Source organism: Rhinolophus sinicus, chromosome 7 (genome assembly GCF_057876585.1).
Source record: "Rhinolophus sinicus isolate RSI-liver-muscle chromosome 7, RSI-T2T, whole genome shotgun sequence".
NCBI classification, from domain to species: Eukaryota; Metazoa; Chordata; class Mammalia; order Chiroptera; family Rhinolophidae; genus Rhinolophus; species Rhinolophus sinicus.
This window is the reverse complement of record NC_142507.1, coordinates 56084080-56103734: the sequence shown is the minus strand read 5'-3', so window position 1 is coordinate 56103734 and position 19655 is coordinate 56084080. Positions and strand designations below refer to the sequence as shown.

Sequence of the window (19655 nt, the reverse complement as noted above, 5' to 3'; positions counted from 1 at the left end):
GTTTCTATACTCTTATTCTTTTCCACTGATCTCACCATATAAATCATGCAACATTCTTAATTCTATTCCTTATTAATGTATATGCTTGTTTCTGTTGAGAACGGAACGGTCTTCTCATTTCCTTTTTTCAGGTCTTACTGCTCAGAAGATAAAAATGTATTGACATATAGTATCCAGAGAACTTACCAATTTCTACAATTATGTCTACTTTTTTTACTCGTTAGAGTCCCTTGAGTTTTTCCTAGTAATCAGCAAGTAATTTTATTTTTTTGTTTTCCTTAACGTGAATACCAAGCATTTTGTTTTGTTTTTGTAGTACATTTGCTAAGAATTCCCAATGTGAAGTTGAATAATAATGTCGCCGGCATCCCTCTTTAGTTCTTGGTTTTAATTAATATGGTATTAAGTGTTTGTATTTCTGGATATTTGCTATTAATATTTGGTATCTACATCATGTTTAAATAGTTACCTTTAATTCCTCTTTAAATTTTTTTTTTTTTTTTTTTTTTTTGGTTACACTACAAACATTTATTTCTCACAGTTCTGGAGGCCAGAAGTCTGAAATCAGGGTGCCAGTACAGTCAGGTTCTTGGTGAGGGTCCCCGTCCTGGTTATGTCTGCACATGACCTTTCCTTGGTGTGTGCATGCAGAGAGAGAGAGAGAGAGAGAGAGAGAGAGAGAGAGAGAGAGAGAGAGAGAGAGAGAGAGCGCTCTATTTCACTTTGTTAAAACACGTGAATGGCTGCTAAATTTCTTCATGAATCGATATAATCATATGGTGCTTCTGGTTTTTTGGACAAGTTTTGGGGAAGAAAGAGTCGAATTGAGGTGGAGCTATAAATTTGGGAGTCAGTCGTGTATGGGTGGTATTTAAAGCCACGAGACTGGGTGAGGTCACAGAGAGGGGACTGAGGTAGAGAAGAGTAGAGCTATATTCCGTGTTTCTTGTGCTACATTCGGTACTAGTTCAGAAGCACGTGTCCAGAATTTAGCAGTGTCCTGACTGGAAAGAGCCGGCAGAACCAGAGGCAGCAAGTGACCGTCATACTGGGAAAGACTATGTATCAGTAGAGCAGCAGTGAATGTGGAGAGAAAGCGATGGATTTAAGAGACCATTACCAGGCAGAAACAACTGCTTAGATGTGGGGATGAGCAGTACCACAGTCAAGCCTATAGCAGAGTTTTTACCGGAAGCGAGCAGTTCCCTTCTCGAAGGGGATGGGGGGACACTGAAAGAGAAGCTGATTTGGAGAGCAGGGGTGGGTGACAGGTCATGTGTTCAAAGTGACTTCCTAGAGCTAGAAGAGTAGAGGGCCTGGGAGGTGTCAGCCCAGGTGCAGTCGGGAATCAGAAACCACACTGAAATTTGGCATAAAGAATTGGACATAAATGTTTGTTAATTGTCAAAACACAGAAGAGGCCAAGGGGAGACACAGGTATCACCGAGACAGTAACAGTCCAAAGCAGCCACTGACCTAGGGCCGGGGAATAAGGAAGACGCTCCGAGGGGACTTCCAGAACCAGGACCCAAAGCTGTGGGGAGCCGATGCTGGCCCACGGTGCTGGTGTCTGTGGAGGCGCCATCAGGCTGGCTTCAGGCACGTGGGAGCCGTGTAATAAGCCAAGTGCTGCTCAGTTAGATGAAACTATCGCTGCCAGGATGAAGCCTTGCTGTGGTGATGTCAGCACACGTGTGCGTACACAGGTAGCACGTGGGGGGCCTTTCTCACCCTGCCAGCCCCCAGTGTCCCCCGCTGGCAGAGCCTGGGGTGTGGGGCTGCTGGCAAAACAGAAACAGGGTTGCTGTCACAGCTCCAGTCCACCCCGCAGAGGACAGGAGAGGCTGGCTGGTCATCAGCAGTAGCGCAGGGTGATGTCAGATGCCACTGCTGCTGGTCCCAGGCTGCGACACCACCCCCTGATCCCTGTACCCCTGTCAATACTTTGGAAGTAGTGCCTTCAGCATATTGTGTTCAGAAAACCTTTCGGTTTACCTTTTTCAGGTTGGGATTCTAATTCGGCATTCTTCCAATTCACAGGACTCAGACTACAAGGTGGAAGCTGGCATTCCACTCATTGCACCCATGGTCCCCGTGAAGGCCAGAGTGAGACAGCCGCTGAAAATGGGGGCTCGCAGGACAGGGAGGGGCGCCAGGCATTGAGAGAATGTCTGAAACAGCTGCCATGTGGGGTGCACTTTCCACAGGGTGGAGACTATGCCTGTTTGGATCCCTATATTTGGATTTGCGATATTTGGATGCCTATATCGCACAGTGGGTGCTTTATGAGTATTTGTCGATGAGTAAAGTGGACGTGCAGCAAATCGGAGACTCAGTGACACTGGTGGGCAGTGCAGAAGACCCAGGTGAGGCCCCTGGCCACGGGTTTATACAGTGTAACCGAAAGTTAACATAAATATGCTTAGGCACTGCATCAGAGTCTGGAGATGCAGGGATGGGCTTTAACTAAGGGTTTCAATCGCTTTGGTCATCACGTACTGAGTCAAAGTTAAGAAAGAATGCGAGTCATGTCCTGGAGGCCTGCCTGTCCAGCAAGTTCCAGGAAAGATGTTCCTGGAGATAATAGGAAAATGTGGTTAGTTAAGCATAAAGCAATGATAGCTGAAACAATAACAACGGTCGTAGATGTTTAGTTTCTGTTCTTTGCTTTAAAAATAACCAGTATCTTTGTGTATGTGGTTCCAGTCCGGGCCTAGACATGTAGTAAGATAGAATTGTCTTCCGTTTTCAGATTGAAGGAAGAATTGAGGGGTCAGCAGCCCCAAAGCTGGGAACCCTGGTGCCTCCCTAGACAGATTGCTCCTGGCTTTGGAGCTGGGGGTGGGGTGTGGGTCTCACTGGCATCTCAGGGTTCTTTCCTCACCTCCTGACTGTCCTAGGACCAGGAAAGCTGGCCAATTTATTCCTCAAGGAGCCATCTATTTTCCTTCTGAAACGTTCACACTTAAACACACGGTAAAGATGAAGTAAGAATATAGCTACACAGCATTGAGTGGCCCAGGTCTTCAGCCCATTGGGTGATTTACGAGTCTTGGAGCTGCTTTATAGGGTCAGCTCAGAGGCAGGAACTCAGTGCAGGAGGCTGGCAGCTCAGTGCAGCGTTTCCCTAAAGCACAATGAGCATGAGAGTCCCCCTGTTCAGCAATGATGACCAGACTGATTATACAATTGAACCCAATTAGCCACCAGGAGTCCTTAAAGGGCCCATTCATTCTCTGGGATGACAGAACTAAGCACTGTTCTAAGTATGGTGAACTTTGAGAAAGACTATATCTCCCAAGAAGGATTCGTCAAGGTTAATTGGGCTCATTCACAACCAGAGTCCAGCAGCCATTGCTGACACAGGCCTTTCAAGCATGCAGCATTTCAGGAGAAAGCCACAGACTGCAGTCAGCTTCCTGCCTGCTGAGCTCATGCTTATGAAGGAGTTCTTGGAATTGTAACTCAACCAATGGGCAGAGGCCTGCCCCCTGTAGCCTCATTTGCATCTTTACCAATTAATCTGAGTGGCTGGATATCGACCAATCAGAATGAATGACTCTGACCAATCATGACAGTGCTGTTTGGACCAATCAAACTGTGAAAATTTGGATTCCTCGTTTGAGTAAAACTGGACCAATCAGGGACCAGGGTGAGTACTTTATATAAGTGGACCTCGTGCTACCCTGGGGACTCCTGTTGACTTTGGATTAATGGCAGCAAACTTTTGTTGACAGTATAAAAACAAACATTGTAATCTCTGGAAAACTTAATTTCCTCATCAATACGATAGAGACGTTCATCCCTGATTTACCCATTATTCTGAGCCCCAATCCTTTGTGACTGCGGCAGGTAGAGCTTTTTATCAGTTTCTCTGAATGGCTCTGTGGGTCACTGGTGGATGCTGGATGTGGGTATGCCCCAGGGCCTTTGGGATTACACTGCCCACGTCCTTCTGTCACCTCTGCATCACTGCTCTGCCCTTCTGTAGAGCCTTTCTTACCCATAGAAGGATCCAAGTGGTTCTTCCTGCTGTCGGCCTGCCCTGCTCGTCCTGACCGGCTTTGCTCACATATTGTAAAGGCCTTTTTCGTATCCATGACCAAGATTTTATGAGAATGTAGAATTGGTCCTAAACCACACTGAGTCCGAGGAGAATAAAAGCAGCAGATTGTCATTGGGATTTAAAAGTGGATCTTAGAGAGGACTTCTTGCCAAGTCCCTTGGGGTGATTGCTCTCCATGGTGACTCAGAGATGAAGCCCATTCCATGCTGAGGTTTGTAATAGTAAATAAGGGCTGGTTTTCACAAGGTTTGTTATACACATTCCTGGTGCTGTCTCTGGGTTGATAAGGGTCTAAGCTTCTCTCTGGCAATTAATTTCTGTCCTTCCTGGTACAGAGAGGAGGGGCACACTTTTACAAATTCATGTCCTGCTTTTAGGTAAAATAAGGGGAGGACAGAGAGGTTTTCTTGTATCTGTTTTTTCTCAACTGCCTTCGGCTCAGTACAGATCTTATGCCAAAGTGACATATGTGGGGTGGTATATTCTGCTACTCTTCACTTTCGAGTTGCACCCAGCTTCTATCAGTGTGGCTTGGAGAACTTGTGACACTGGGGACAGTGGGTGATACCCTGACCTCTTCCATGTCTTTCTCGAATGGAGGTGGATGCCCAACCAGGACTCCGACACCCCTAAACAATTTTCTTGCTTCATTTCCTCGGTTTCTAGAGAAAGTGAGAGAACTGCAACATCAATGAAAATCGTGTTTTATATCAATCATAACATCTAGCGATTTGGTGACATGTTTTAGTCATCGTTAATGTGCATGTTTCGGTGACTTCATCATGGTCCTGTCATTAGCCAACTCAGGTTTGTAATTTAAGTTTGACGTGGGATGTACTTTTCCAAGTAAACTCCTGTAGAGTTAAGCCCTATTGGTTCATATCTGCATCAAAATCTAGATGGCCAGCAACCATGACAGCAGTAACTATTGACTGAGATTAGAAATATTTCAAGATAGCGGTGCTAGCACAGTGTGGAGAACATCAACTTCTATTGCAGGACTGTGTCTCCCTGCAAAACTCGTTTTCACCCTTCACCTCATCCCCTTCGCAGCATCTCACTGTAAACCCATCCTCAGTCTTCACCCGCACTTGGCTTGGGTACCGCAGGTCTGAGCCTCTGCGCTCACAACCGCCCAGAACCCTGGCTAAAGCTACTCCCAGTGCATCAGTGCGCACAAGTCACTGCTCTGTTGACTTTCCTGCAGCGGGCCGAGACTTGCAGCGTTTCCTCATCCCCCCACGAGATCAAATAGTGTCAAACAAACTGGGAGGACTCAGACCTGACCTGTGGGTCACCCTGCTGGTCACCCGAGGGCTCTCAGAAATCCAAGCTCTGACCCCGTGGGAGGGGGATGGAGAGGACAAGGTCTGGTCACTGCTATTGTCTTGCTCCCCCCCAGACTGACCAGCCGTGTTGTCTTCACAGTCCTTCCGTCTATTCATTCAATGCACATTTATTAACGACCCACGAGAGGCCCCACCCACAACAGTCTAGGTACAAGGAAATAGCCGGGAAGAAAACAGACCAAAATTCTGCCTCACAGGATTTATATTTTTTCTCGATTTTGCTGAAGCCACGAGGGAGACTGCGCCTTTCCTTACTCATCTGGGGGCGGCAGGAACAAAGGAGAACAGGGATAAACCTGGAAATAGGGCCGCAGCTTCCCTGACAAGGAGGTCCTTGGAAAGGTGAAGATATGGGAGGCCGTGGTCATGTTGTAAAAGGACACGGCTCCCGCCTCATAGTCCAGGAAAACCCCCACAAGCAGGGGCCGCTCCCGCAGGGGAAGGGCTGTGGGGGGCGACGTCAGCGCCTTGTAGCCAGCCTCGGTGCTCAGCCTGAGGGCCCAGAACCCGGACTGGGGTTCTGCCTCGTGTCAGCTTCCCGCTGTACGTTTTCCATACAAACTCCTATTTCCCACTGAGTGCCTTCTCCCACATACACTTCAAAGTCATGTCGTCCTGAGGTGAAGCCCTCGCGGCCCAGGATACAGGGGTAGGCGGTAAATCTCCCACAAGATTTGCCCACATCATGCTGGGGGACTCCCGTAGTCACTTGTCTCTGATCACAGACAGGATTAGTCCACGTTGCGCTGTCTCTGGATCCAGTCATCTTGACTGAAAGGAAAAGAAGACATGGTTTTGTCCTCAAGAGCAGAATGAATTTGAAATAAAACCAGCCTGTGCTCAGACCTGAGCCTCGTTCCTGACCAGCTGCGGGAGCTCAGGCAGATCACCCCATGAGCCTCACTTGTGACCTAGAAGTAGGAATGACCCACCTGTCCCACGGATTGGTGGGGGATGGATGAGCACATGACACTTGGTGCCTGGAGAACGCTCTCACATACCTTGATAGTCCCTTAACATCCGCGTCACATCAACTTACAACTCATACACATGGCAGACAGTCTGAACCTCCAAAGATGGGACCTCCAACCTGTCCAGCTTCACATCCCAGCTCCTGGAAAGAACAGAGGCCAGGCCTTCTTCGTGGCATGTCCCATCAGCTCTGCGTCCCCATGCCCTTTCCTACATTCCCACAACACTCACCGGCTCAAAGCATCCTTCACGTCCTACAGAGAAACAAAGATGAAAGGTGAGTGTGGGGACATCAGGATTCCAGCGGTTTGGCACATGTGTCCACCCTCTAGGAACACTCCTTCCAAAGGAACATACAGAGGGGCCCGGCCTTGCATACCGTGGGGTCCCAGAAGGGGCGGTGCCCACCCAGCCGGGGTGTGCATCACGGTGGGACGTGATCCACCTGAGTCTGCGTCGTCCTGGCTGAGGCCGTGGGAGTTTGCGGGCTGCTTGGGGAGCAGGGCCACTGCTCCCCCCATGTTCCCTCTGGCAAGACTGGCTTTCATTGACCTAACGCTCTTCTGAGTGAACCCACAGTAGAGCTCACTTATCACAAAGCCCCAAGGTGGGGCCACCATGGTGGTGGCAGCAGTTGGTGGTGGAGCTGCCACACTATGTTCTCATCGGTGTGACCTGCAGGCCTATTAGGGGACCTGGAATAAACAGCAGGTATGGACCATCCTAACAGGCCCTAAGAGCCCGGGAACCAGGGATGTTGTAAGCAAACCAGGACAAAGGTTCCCATCCATTTGGGCTGCCCCACCTGCCCACCCAGTCACCTCGACGAGTATTTCAGGAGACTGACGCATGGGTTCTGGGCACATGGACGAGCCACTGGGAGCGGAAGTTACCCCAAGGTCTCTTCAGCCAAGCAACTCCGCATATGCTTCCCAGGGGGCATGTTGTTCTGATTCACGTAGAGACACCTACAGACTAGTGAGGGCACCTAGCAGACCTTGATCCGCAGGATAGAAGTGCCACTTCAAAGTCCCCACCTATGTGCCACCGTGAGCAAGGCGGGTGGGCCCGCCCGTCTCTCACGCTGCCTCACCACTGTCCCCTCCACACTCAGGGACAGACCCCTCCTTCCCTTCCTCCCAGTGCCCAGCCTCACCTGCAGCAGCTTCTGGGCTGAGCCTTGGCACCTGTCCTCCAGATCCTGGATGTGGCTCTTGAGTTTACACGTCATGTGCACCAGGCAGGCCACATTGTCCCTCAGCACCTCCAGAGTCTCCTCCTTTTCCTGCTCCAGTCTCTGCAGGTAAAACTTCTCCTCTGTCTGCAGTAATCTGTGCAGGTCCTCGAAGTCAGCCTGGATTTTCTGTCTCTGAAGCTCCACCTTCCTCTGGAGTCGGAAAAGGGTGTTTAGAAGGAGGAGCCAACCCGTGTGACCAGAGACAGATGAGTGATCAACAACGTGTGTCACAGACACAGCGGAACACTCTTCAGACGTAAAAAGGAGGGAATTCAGACACGTGCTACCTCATGGAGGCGCCCTGAAGACGGGATGCGAGTGCAATGACCAGACACAAGCGGACACATTTGTGTGATGACACTTATGCGAGGGGCCTAGAGTTGTCACATCATAGGGACGGACAGAAGAATGGAGGTAGCCAGGAGCTGGGAGGAGGGGGTGGGGAGTTAGAGTTCAATGGGGACAGAGTTTCAGTTTGGGATGAAGAAAAGTTCTGGAGATGATCGGTGCTGATGGTTTCACCACAATATAAACGTACTTAATGCCACTGCACTGAGCACTTAAAAGTGGTGAAAATGATCAGGGCAGATGTGGGGAGAGACCTGTGACCAAGGCACGATGGCTCACCAGCCAGCCAGTAATGGGTCATGTAACTATTTCCATGAAGGAATGCATGTCTGACCATGGAAACGGTCAGAGACCCAGAGTCTGCCATGGTAAGGCTTGGGCTCTGGTAGCAGACGTGATCGTCCTTATAAATGAACCTCAGATCCTTTATCAGAAATGACCCTAAGTCAGTGACTGTCCACCTGCACTTGGTTCCTGAGCCTGTGAGGCTGAGAGCAGCACCGTGCACGGTGGTGAATGTGCCCAGGTAGTGAGGTTGAGGCCTTCAAACTAGGAAGGTCCTCGGAGGTGCTGACATTGGAAACACGTTGAGGACAGCTCTGGGTAAGCAGACACACCCACCCTGCTTCTGACCGAGGGTCAGGGATCCTAGCCAATTACTACTGAAAGGCCGAAGGGTAGGAGACAAGTCCTCAAAGATGTAGACCATAAGAGCGTAAAAATGAATCACGGCTTCTTCTTGTGGTTCTACCTGGTTTTGGTCTGGTTCAGTGGGAACAAAGCCCCTGTGCTTTGCCGATCAGCCCCTCTGCCTAAGCTCTAGGACGGAAAAGACTTGAGAACAATAAACCCCAATTCTTACGTTCCATTCAGTTATTTGCTCTGTCATGAACGCTTTCTGATTCGTACACTCCTTTTCCAGTTCTCTCAAATTTGTCACAGCTTCCTGGAGCTCTTTCTGTAGGAAAATGCGGTGAACGAAGTCAATTCAGTTTGGCAGCTCCTCACTGGGCACCCAGGGGGACCCTAGGCGTCTGAGACTGTTGGAATGACACCGTGTGTTTACCACGTCCTTACAGTGTGCGGGGAGCCTGCTGACAGCTGCATGTGCAGTGACATATCTGACACCCTTGACACGCCTGAGCACTGGTAGGCCTCTGACGTCATTCAGTGCTGCAGACACTGAGGTGAGGAAGGGGCTACGTGACTTGCCCAAGGTGCTACACCTGGGAGGTGGTTGGACTATGAGCCCAAGGTCACCTGCTGAGGTCCAGCCCCCACGCCCATCCTGCCCGGGAAACGAGGCACAGAACACGATAATGACCGTCTAAGAGAAGATTTGAGAAGACTGTGCCAACCCGGACGTGGCCATTGCTCTGGCACACAGTGGCACCTGGGCGTGTTTGGTGAGTCAGGAAGGAAAGTCCAGGACACTGGCTGATGCTGTTAGAAGCAGTTCGTGGAGGAGGGGCACTGGTACCTTTTGAAGGATAGACACGTGAAGCTAATTTAAAACGAGTTTGTGTCCGTACCAAGCTTTCAGGATATTTTTCAAAATAGTTTCTCACGTTCTCATGGAAAGCAGCTTGAAGCTGAACCAGATTGCTAGACAGGTCCAAACTGAAAGAAGGAGGTCCTGTCCTCTGTCACCCGACAGCACACTCACCATGTCCCCGTGCTGGCGAGCAAGGGCCCTGGTGCTTGTTGGCTAAGGGCTAGGTGTTCGCACTGGGTGCTGAGTGCTGTTCCAGGCTTTGCTTAGGTGACTGTACTTAAAGCTTGTGACCGCCTGCTGGGAATGTGTGTGGTGAGTGGGGACTGCTGTTGTCCCCATTACAAAGGGGGACATGCAGATATTAAATAACTGCCAGAGTCACCCATCGAGTCAGTGGCAGAGCTAAGGTTTCAAACCCACAGTCCGAGTCTGAGGTGGCTCAGAACCGTCACCATGTGGTGTCCCTTTTCCAGCTACCTGGTGGGAAATGTCCCCATTCCTGTAATGAGCTGCCCATGGAGTTTGAGGAAGGGCTGCCCAGGGACATGTCCTGATGGATGGCCCAGGACGTGATACAAGCCCACCTCGGCCTCCTGGGGGATGGAACAGGAACCACCCCCCCCCCTCCAGGGACATTTTCCTCAAATCTGGGCATGGCAGAGAAGGGGTAGGGCAGCAGGACAGTGTCCTCTCCCCACGTCCCCACAGCCAGGGTCAGCTTCCTCCACAGCCATTTCCACGTCCTTCACCCCCTTCCTGAATCTTGCTGACAACCGTCCACTCCTCCCTTCTTATAGGAATGATCAGAGTTTTACTCCCTGACATTCCTTCTGTTTTGTCACTGTGAGAAAGCTCTTTTCACTGTCAACCGTCACTCTGAACAAGCAAGTGCCCGAAGCCAGGACCACTCTGCACTCGGACTTGGACCTGAGCTGGTACCTGCCTCTCAGGTACGACAGTCAGCCAAGCTCCCACGGCTGTACTTTGCCCTGTGGTCCACTCGGCCTGGGACGCACTCGCTTCCCTCCACACTTCTGTATACGGTGAAGTTTTATGTGCCCTTCAGGAGTCATCACCACCCCCAAACCAGGGGCCTCTGGGAAGTCCTTCTGCTGGTCTGTCTTCCGTGGTTTGTCTGTGGGACACCTGAAAGGTGGTGTTGTGTCCCCTGCGGTGCCTCGAATCTCACACGCAGTGTGAGGCAATGGAGTGTGCGGGTGTGGGTTTGGGGACATTGTTCTAGTGCTGGGAGTGCTGTCCTCTCTGCAAGAGTGGAAAGGGACGAGTCTGACCGTCTCACACAAGGTCACACAAGCTCAGGATGGGCTGTGGGGATGTGACCCCTGGAGAACCCATCCTGAGCCATTTTCTAGAAGAAGGAGATGGGGAAAGTCGTCCTTCGGGATGCAACCTTGGTGTCCGGCTGGATGACCTCAGGTCTGGGGAGCAATGACAGTGGGGACTCGCCGAAGCCCCATCCCAGACCTACACACTAACCTTGTAGACCAGGCAAGCGTCCTCCACGAGCACGGTGACGTGCCCCTTGTGCTGCGGTGACCGCTCACAGAGCAAGCAGATGAGCTGGCCCTCGTCCTCGCAGAACAGGTGGAGCTGCTCCCCGTGCTTTTTGCACATTATCTCGAGGTTCAGCTCCTTCATGGCCTCAATGAGGCTCCGCAGCTGCCTGTTGGGCCGCAGGCTCGTAATCCAGAACGGAGCCCGGCACTGGGGACAGGGGTACGTGGCCAGAAGTGGTTTCTTCTTGGCATGGTTGTACAGGAAGTCCTCTATGCACCGCTTGCAGTAGCTGTGTCCACATCTGATGCTCAGCGGCTCGGTCATCAGGTTCAGGCAGATGGAACAGGTGGCTTCCTCCCTCATCCTCTCGGTGGCTGCGGCAGAGGCCATGGCTTCTGCTGAAAACCTCCAGGATCAGATCCAGAGACGGAGAGGGAGCAGCCAGAACCCCCACAGTGACGGAAGCTCTCGTCACTTGGGCTGCGGTGCCACTGCCCCCAGGTCCCAAGGTCTTCTCTCTGGACAGAAGAGATGGACTCCGACTCAGAAAGGGCAGGACCTGGGGCTGTGCTGTGGCCACTCAACTCAGTAAAACTACATTGGATTCAAAGTTCAGATTCTCAGTTGCACTGGTCACGTCCCAATAGCTACACGATAGTCCAGACATAGAACCTTCAATCACAGCTGAAAGTTTTCTTGGACCAAGTGCCGAAAGAGAGACAGAGGCAGACAGAGAGAGAGAGAGAGAGAGAGAGAGAGAGAGAGAGAGAGAGCTCACCAAGGGCGTGTGAACACTTCCTGTCCTGCTCAACATGAAGAATAATTGTTACATCCAGTGGTGACACTTAGGTGATCGGTAGTCATGGAAGATTCCATCAGAGCATCACGTCACTTGTACCCCCACCCCCACCCCACAAAGAACACAGGCACCAGGTTAATAGTCTCATGGGGACCCCAGCAGGGTGACAGCAGAGGTAGACAGGGCCACCAGATGGATGCATTCGTCGTCTCTGTGATCCTTCCTGACTGAGGGAAGAGAGCTGAGGATGAGGCGATGACAGGGTCTCTGGCACCTGCCAAATGGGCGGCAGAGGGAGGACCATATCAAGGGGTGTGCCGGGACCCCAGCCCTGCCCCCAGCCCACACCAGGCCGGTTAGAGAGGCCTCCCTTTGAACTGACAGTGGTAGAATCAGAAACAAGAATTCAACACCAGTTACTCGAGACCCTGTTTCCTCTAACAAGCAGGGCCCTTTGCTCGGGGCCAGAGAAGGTCGCCTGGAGGCTGCTCCATGGCATGTGATTCCCAGGGACAGAGGCTGCTCAGTGGCAGGAGGGTCCTGTGCCCCTCCCGAGGCTCCAGGGCGCCCTGCTCAACCTGCACCAACCACACATCCTGGATGCCCTGAGACTTGTCTGCATGGGGCCTGGGGAAAGTGAAAACACACAGGGTGACAGGGACTGATGACTGCCCAGGCCATGTCCTGCCTCTACAGCTCCCACACACACCCTCCCTGCCACCCACCTCCACACCCAGCTGTGGTGTCCCCCCAACAAACCCTGGCCTGGACCCTTCCCAGTACCTGGACACCGCAGCTGGGGTCCCTGGGAGCTGCCAGTCCGGACCAAGCAGGTGAGGAAGTTAACTCAGACTGAAACAAACAGAAAGAAAATCTGGGGGCGGGGCCTGTGGGGTGGGGCGGGAACTAGTGAACTGCCCCACTGTTTTATACTCAGCTAGCTCTGAAACTGGGGGAGGGTGGGGGGCAGACAGTTGGGAAAATATCCATTTTTACAGCAATGAGAAAGGGATGGATTGGTCACCCTGAGCTGCTTTGTGACCCAGCACAGATCGGGGGTCAGGAAGTCTGTGTAGCTCGCAGAGTCGGACTGAAGACTTTTCTGCTTTTGTCATCAACCCCTCGTGATCCATCAGACTTCGGCAAATATCTAGTTTGCTAGTTTTAGGTCGCTTACTTTTTTATAACCTCTCTGAAGGTGATAGTAAGACAGGGGTGGTAGGACCTACTGAGGTGACAGGAATGGCTCCAGCCTGTGTTGGTTTTCTGGTCCTCTCGCTGTGTCATGTCCCCCTCCACCCCCCTCCCCCGTGTCCCTCTGCAGGATTCAGATACTTACCAGGACACCCAGCAATGGTCAGCAAGCTGCCAGGAGCCATGATGACCCAGCTGTGATGTGGGGGCCCTGTGACCCCAGGGCCATCACTGTGCTCTGCGTCTGGTGCAGAAAAGGCTGTGGGCTTCGGGGCAGGAACTCCGACTCAGCTGCAGTCCCTCCTGTTCGCACGGGAGCCAAAGGACTGTCCCTGCCCCATTCAGAGCCATGACTGAATGTGGATAACAGGGCACACCTCAGAGGAAGAGCTTGCCACAGGGGTCGCCGCAGGTAGAAGACATGCTCACAATAAACCCACGCACAACAGATGTTTGCTCAGGAAACAATTTCTGCAATGTCCCGGGGGCCAGTCAGGGAGGCTCAGCTCCTGGCAGAAGTCAGGCGTGGACCCTGCCAGCTGCCGGGGACCAATGCTGGGCCCCACGCCTGGCCGGTCAGGTGCTGACCCTGACAATCCTGTGGGAAGCTGAGCCCTGGGCAGCACAGACAGGGCCTGGCGGGACTTTGGCCAGGCGTCCAGGCTGGAGGCAAAATTGTGAAAACAGACCCTCTCTTTGCACCGCACACAGGCGCCTCGTCAGCACTGCCCTCTCCCGGGAGCTCACAGAGCCTCAGCCCCGGTGCCAGCCGGTGCCTCCTGTGCCCTGGCACGTCCTGTGGGCAGACCCCGCACAGGGCAGGCCTGAGGCAGCCAGCATGCAGGCAGAGGACACAGCCACCAACTCCCTGAGATGGCGAGGGCTCCTTGTAGAGTCCCATGCCCTTCATTTCTGTGGCTGTGACACTGGACCCAGGCACAGCGCATCCCAAATCGTCCTGTCCAAGGGTGAGGAAAAGGAAGCAAGTGAAAGCCAAGAGGAAAACAAACGACCACTAGCAACAAAGCACCACCATTACGACGGGCTGCGTGCCATGACAGCTGCCCACGTTGCCCCTGTGTCCTGTGGCGTGAAGGAGGAACCGGCCCATGCAGACAGCTGCAGGTCACACAAGGTGACAGGGGCTGCAATGGGCTTCCAGAGGTATGTTCCTGAAAGGTGGGCCCAGGGAGAGACCAGTAGGAGCTGTCCAGCCCCACCCCCACCCTTTGACCCCTCACTAGGAAATGTATCCCCTCCAATCAGTGAGGCTGGGCTTGGCTCTGTGAGTCAGGGACGCAGGAAACTGGAGACCCACAGCCAATGGTTCCACGGAGGCTCCTTAAAAAAGATGTAAGTGTTTATAGGCGTATATTTATGATACAAAAACACTGGACGCAAATTGCCTGCTAACGATAGTAACACGTTAAATAAATTAGGAACCACGGCATGTTTTTTTTTTTAATTCTAAAATTTCCATTTGGTTCTTCTTTGCACCTTGTATTTCTTTGCTAGGGTTTGCATCTTTTCAGTCATTTCAAGGCATTTGCAATTATTGGAGCATTGTTTTAAAATAGTTGCTTTAGTCTTGTCAGAAAAATCTAACATCTATGTCAACTAAGTCCATTTTGGCATCTGTGATCCCCTTTTCCCCCGTGAGATGTCATCATTTTCCCGATTCTTATCCATCTATTTCTCCCACTAAACTGAAATATACCATCTTTGTTATTTATTAAATTCTTATACAGTAGGAACTGTTTCTATACTCTTATTCTTTTCCACTGATCTCACCATATAAATCATGCAACATTCTTAATTCTATTCCTTATTAATGTATATGCTTGTTTCTGTTGAGAACGGAACGGTCTTCTCATTTCCTTTTTTCAGGTCTTACTGCTCAGAAGATAAAAATGTATTGACATATAGTATCCAGAGAACTTACCAATTTCTACAATTATGTCTACTTTTTTTACTCGTTAGAGTCCCTTGAGTTTTTCCTAGTTATCAGCAAGTAATTTTATTTTTTTGTTTTCCTTAACGTGAATACCAAGCATTTTGTTTTGTTTTTGTAGTACATTTGCTAAGAATTCCCAATGTGAAGTTGAATAATAATGTCGCCGGCATCCCTCTTTAGTTCTTGGTTTTAATTAATATGGTATTAAGTGTTTCTATTTCTGGATATTTGCTATTAATATTTGGTATCTACATCATGTTTAAATAGTTACCTTTAATTCCTCTTTTAATTTTTTTTTTTTTGGTTACACTACAAACATTTATTTCTCACAGTTCTGGAGGCCAGAAGTCTGAAATCAGGGTGCCAGTACAGTCAGGTTCTTGGTGAGGGTCCCCGTCCTGGTTATGTCTGCACATGACCTTTCCTTGGTGTGTGCAAGCAGAGAGAGAGAGAGAGAGAGAGAGAGAGAGAGAGAGAGAGAGAGAGAGAGAGAGAGCGCTCTATTTCACTTTGTTAAAACACGTGAATGGCTGCTAAATTTCTTCATGAATCGATATAATCATATGGTGCTTCTGGTTTTTTTGACAAGTTTTGGGGAAGAAAGAGTCGAATTGAGGTGGAGCTATAAATTTGGGAGTCAGTCGTGTATGGGTGGTATTTAAAGCCACGAGACTGGGTGAGGTCACAGAGAGGGGACTGAGGTAGAGAAGAGTAGAGCTATATTCCGTGTTTCTTGTGCTACATTCGGTACTAGTTCAGAAGCACGTGTCCAGAATTTAGCAGTGTCCTGACTGGAAAGAGCCGGCAGAACCAGAGGCAGCAAGTGACCGTCATACTGGGAAAGACTATGTATCAGTAGAGCAGCAGTGAATGTGGAGAGAAAGCGATGGATTTAAGAGACCATTACCAGGCAGAAACAACTGCTTAGATGTGGGGATGAGCAGTACCACAGTCAAGCCTATAGCAGAGTTTTTACCGGAAGCGAGCAGTTCCCTTCTCGAAGGGGATGGGGGGACACTGAAAGAGAAGCTGATTTGGAGAGCAGGGGTGGGTGACAGGTCATGTGTTCAAAGTGACTTCCTAGAGCTAGAAGAGTAGAGGGCCTGGGAGGTGTCAGCCCAGGTGCAGTCGGGAATCAGAAACCACACTGAAATTTGGCATAAAGAATTGGACATAAATGTTTGTTAATTGTCAAAACACAGAAGAGGCCAAGGGGAGACACAGGTATCACTGAGACAGTAACAGTCCAAAGCAGCCACTGACCTAGGGCCGGGGAATAAGGAAGACGCTCCGAGGGGACTTCCAGAACCAGGACCCAAAGCTGTGGGGAGCCGATGCTGGCCCACGGTGCTGGTGTCTGTGGAGGCGCCATCAGGCTGGCTTCAGGCACGTGGGAGCCCTGTAACAAGCCAAGTGCTGCTCAGTTAGATGAAACTATCGCTGCCAGGATGAAGCCTTGCTGTGGTGATATCAGCACACGTGTGCGTACACAGGTAGCACGTGGGGGGCCTTTCTCACCCTGCCAGCCCCCAGTGTCCCCCGCTGGCAGAGCCTGGGGTGTGGGGCTGCTGGCAAAGCAGAAACAGGGTTGCTGTCACAGCTCCAGTCCACCCCGCAGAGGACAGGAGAGGCTGGCTGGTCATCAGCAGTAGCGCAGGGTGGTGTCAGATGCCACTGCTGCTGGTCCCAGGCTGCGACACCACCCCCTGATCCCTGTACCCCTGTCAATACTTTGGAAGTAGTGCCTTCAGCATATTGTGTTCAGAAAACCTTTCGGTTTACCTTTTTCAGGTTGGGATTCTAATTCGGCATTCTTCCAATTCACAGGACTCAGACTACAAGGTGGAAGCTGGCATTCCACTCATTGCACCCATGGTCCCCGTGAAGGCCAGAGTGAGACAGCCGCTGAAAATGGGGGCTCGCAGGACAGGGAGGGGCACCAGGCATTGAGAGAATGTCTGAAACAGCTGCCATGTGGGGTGCACTTTCCACAGGGTGGAGACTATGCCTATTTGGATCCCTATATTTGGATTTGCGATATTTGGATGCCTATATCGCACAGTGGGTGCTTTATGAGTATTTGTCGATGAGTAAAGTGGACATGAAGCAAATCGGAGACTCAGTGACACTGGTGGGCAGTGCAGAAGACCCAGGTGAGGCCCCTGGCCACGGGTTTATACAGTGTAACCGAAAGTTAACATAAATATGCTTAGGCACTGCATCAGAGTCTGGAGATGCAGGGATGGGCTTTAACTAAGGGTTTCAATCGCTTTGGTCATCACGTACTGAGTCAAAGTTAAGAAAGAACGTTGAAACAATAACAACGGTCGTAGATGTTTAGTTTCTGTCTTTTACTTTGAAAATAACCAGTATCTTTGCATATGTGATTCCAGGCCGGACCTTGACAACCTTGTAAAATAGAATTGTCTTCAGTTTTCAGAGTGAAGGAAGAATTGAGGAGTCAGTAGTCCCAAAGCTGGGAACCCTGGTGCCTCCCTAGACAGATTGCTCCTGGCTTTGGAGCTGGGGGTGGGGTGTGGGTCTCACTGGCATCTCAGGGTTCTTTCCTCACCTCCTGACTGTCCTAGGACCAGGAAAGCTGGCCAATTTATTCCTCGAGGAGCCATCTATATTCCTTCTGAAATGTTCACACTTAAACACATGGTAAAGATGAAGTAAGAATGTAGCTACACAGCATTGAGTGGCCCAGGTCTTCAGCCCATTGGGTAATTTACGAGTCTTGGAGCTGCTTTATAGGGTCAGCTCAGAGGCAGGAACTCAGTGCAGGAGGCTGGCAGCTCAGTGCAGCGTTTCCCTAAAGCACAATGAGCATGAGAGTCCCCCTGTTCAGCAATGATGACCAGACTGATTATACAATTGAGCCCAATTAGCCACCAGGATTCCTGGGATAACAGAACTAAGCACTGTACCAAGTATGGTGAACCTTGAGAAAGACTATCTCCCAAGAAGAATTCCTCAAGGTTAATTGGGCTCTTTCATAACCAGAATCCAGCAGCCATTGCTGACACAGGCCTTTCAAGCATGCAGCCTTTCAGGAGAAAGTCACAGACTGCAGTCAGCTTCCTGCATTGGGTTTCTGCCAGCGGAGCTCATGCTTATAAAGGAGTTCCTGGAATTGTAACTTGATCAATGGGCAGAGGACTGCCCCTGTAGCCTCATTTGCATCTTTACCAACTAATCTGAGTGGCTCGATATCAACCAATTAGAATGAGTGACTCTGACCAATCATGACAGTGCTGTTTGGACCAATCAAACTGTGAAAATTTGGATTCCTCATTGAGTAAAACTGGACCAATCAGGGACCAGGGTGAGTACTTTATATAAGTGAGCCTCCCCCTATCCTGGGGAGCCCTGTTGGCTTTGGGTTAATAGCAGTAAAATTCTGTTGACAGTATAAAAACAAACATTGTAATCTCTGGAAAACTTAATTTCCTCATCAATACGATAGAGACGGTCATCCCTGATTTACCCATTATTCTGAGGCCAATCCTTTGTGACTGCGGCAGGTAGAGCTTTATCAGTTTCTCTGAATGGCTCTGTGGGTCACTGGTGGATGCTGGATGCCGGTATGCCCCAGGGCCTTTGGGATTACACTGCCCACGTCCTTCTGTCACCTCTGCATCACTGCTCTGCCCTTCTGTAGAGCCTTTCTTACCCATAGAAGGATCCAAGTGGTTCTTCCTGCTGTCGGCCTGCCCTGCTCGTCCTGACCGGCTTTGCTCACATATTGTAAAGGCCTTTTTCGTATCCATGACCAAGATTTTATGAGAATGTAGAATTGGTCCTAAACCACACTGAGTCCGAGGAGAATAAAAGCAGCGGATTGTCATTGGGATTTAAAAGTGGATCTTAGAGAGGACTTCTTGCCAAGTCCCTTGGGGTGATTGCTCTCCATGGTGACTCAGAGATGAAGCCCATTCCATGCTGAGGTTTGTAATAGTAAATAAGGGCTGGTTTTCACAAGGTTTGTTATACACATTCCTGGTGCTGTCTCTGGGTTGATAAGGGTCTAAGCTTCTCTCTGGCAATTAATTTCTGTCCTTCCTGGTACAGAGAGGAGGGGCACACTTTTACAAATTCATGTCCTGCTTTTAGGTAAAATAAGGGGAGGACAGAGAGGTTTTCTTGTATCTGTTTTTTCTCAACTGCCTTCGGCTCAGTACAGATCTTACGCCAAAGTGACATATGTGGGGTGGTATATTCTGCTACTCCTCACTTTCGAGTTGCACCCAGCTTCTATCAGTGTGGCTTGGAGAACTTACGATGCTGGGGAGAGTAGGCGATAGCCTGACCTCTTCCATGTATTTCTCTGATGGTGGTGGAGGCCCAACCAAGCCTCTGACACCCCAAAACAACTTGCTTGCTTCACTTCTCCTGTTTCTAGAGAAAGGAAGTGAGAGAACTGCAACATCAGTGAGAATCACATTTTATAGCGATCATAAACTATCATAACATTTACCGATTTTGTGACACATTTTTGTTATCGTTAATGAGCGTGTTTTGGTGATTTCATCATGGTCCTATCATTAGCGAACTCAGGTCTGATAATTTAGGTTTGACATGGGATGTACTTTTCCAAGTAAACTCATGTAGAGTTAAGACCTATTGGTTCATATCTGAATCATAATCTAGACGGCCAGCAACCATGACAGCAGTAACTATTGACTGAGATTAGAAATATTTCAAGATAGCGGTGCTAGCA

The 19655-nt window shown here is 50.2% G+C and overlaps 1 pseudogene across 1 annotated transcript; it reads right to left on the bottom strand.

The window, feature by feature from the left end:
• Window positions 1-5504: 5504 nt before the first annotated feature.
• Window positions 5505-15009, bottom strand: LOC148757813 (E3 ubiquitin-protein ligase TRIM38-like; annotated as a pseudogene). Its single transcript, XR_016021806.1, has 8 exons — window positions 13124-15009; window positions 12568-12636; window positions 10965-11503; window positions 8835-8930; window positions 7544-7774; window positions 6619-6641; window positions 6413-6529; window positions 5505-6181 (listed from the first exon to the last, which is right to left on the bottom strand). The product of XR_016021806.1 is annotated as an E3 ubiquitin-protein ligase TRIM38-like (transcript).
• Between the last annotated feature and the right edge of the window lie 4646 nt (window positions 15010-19655).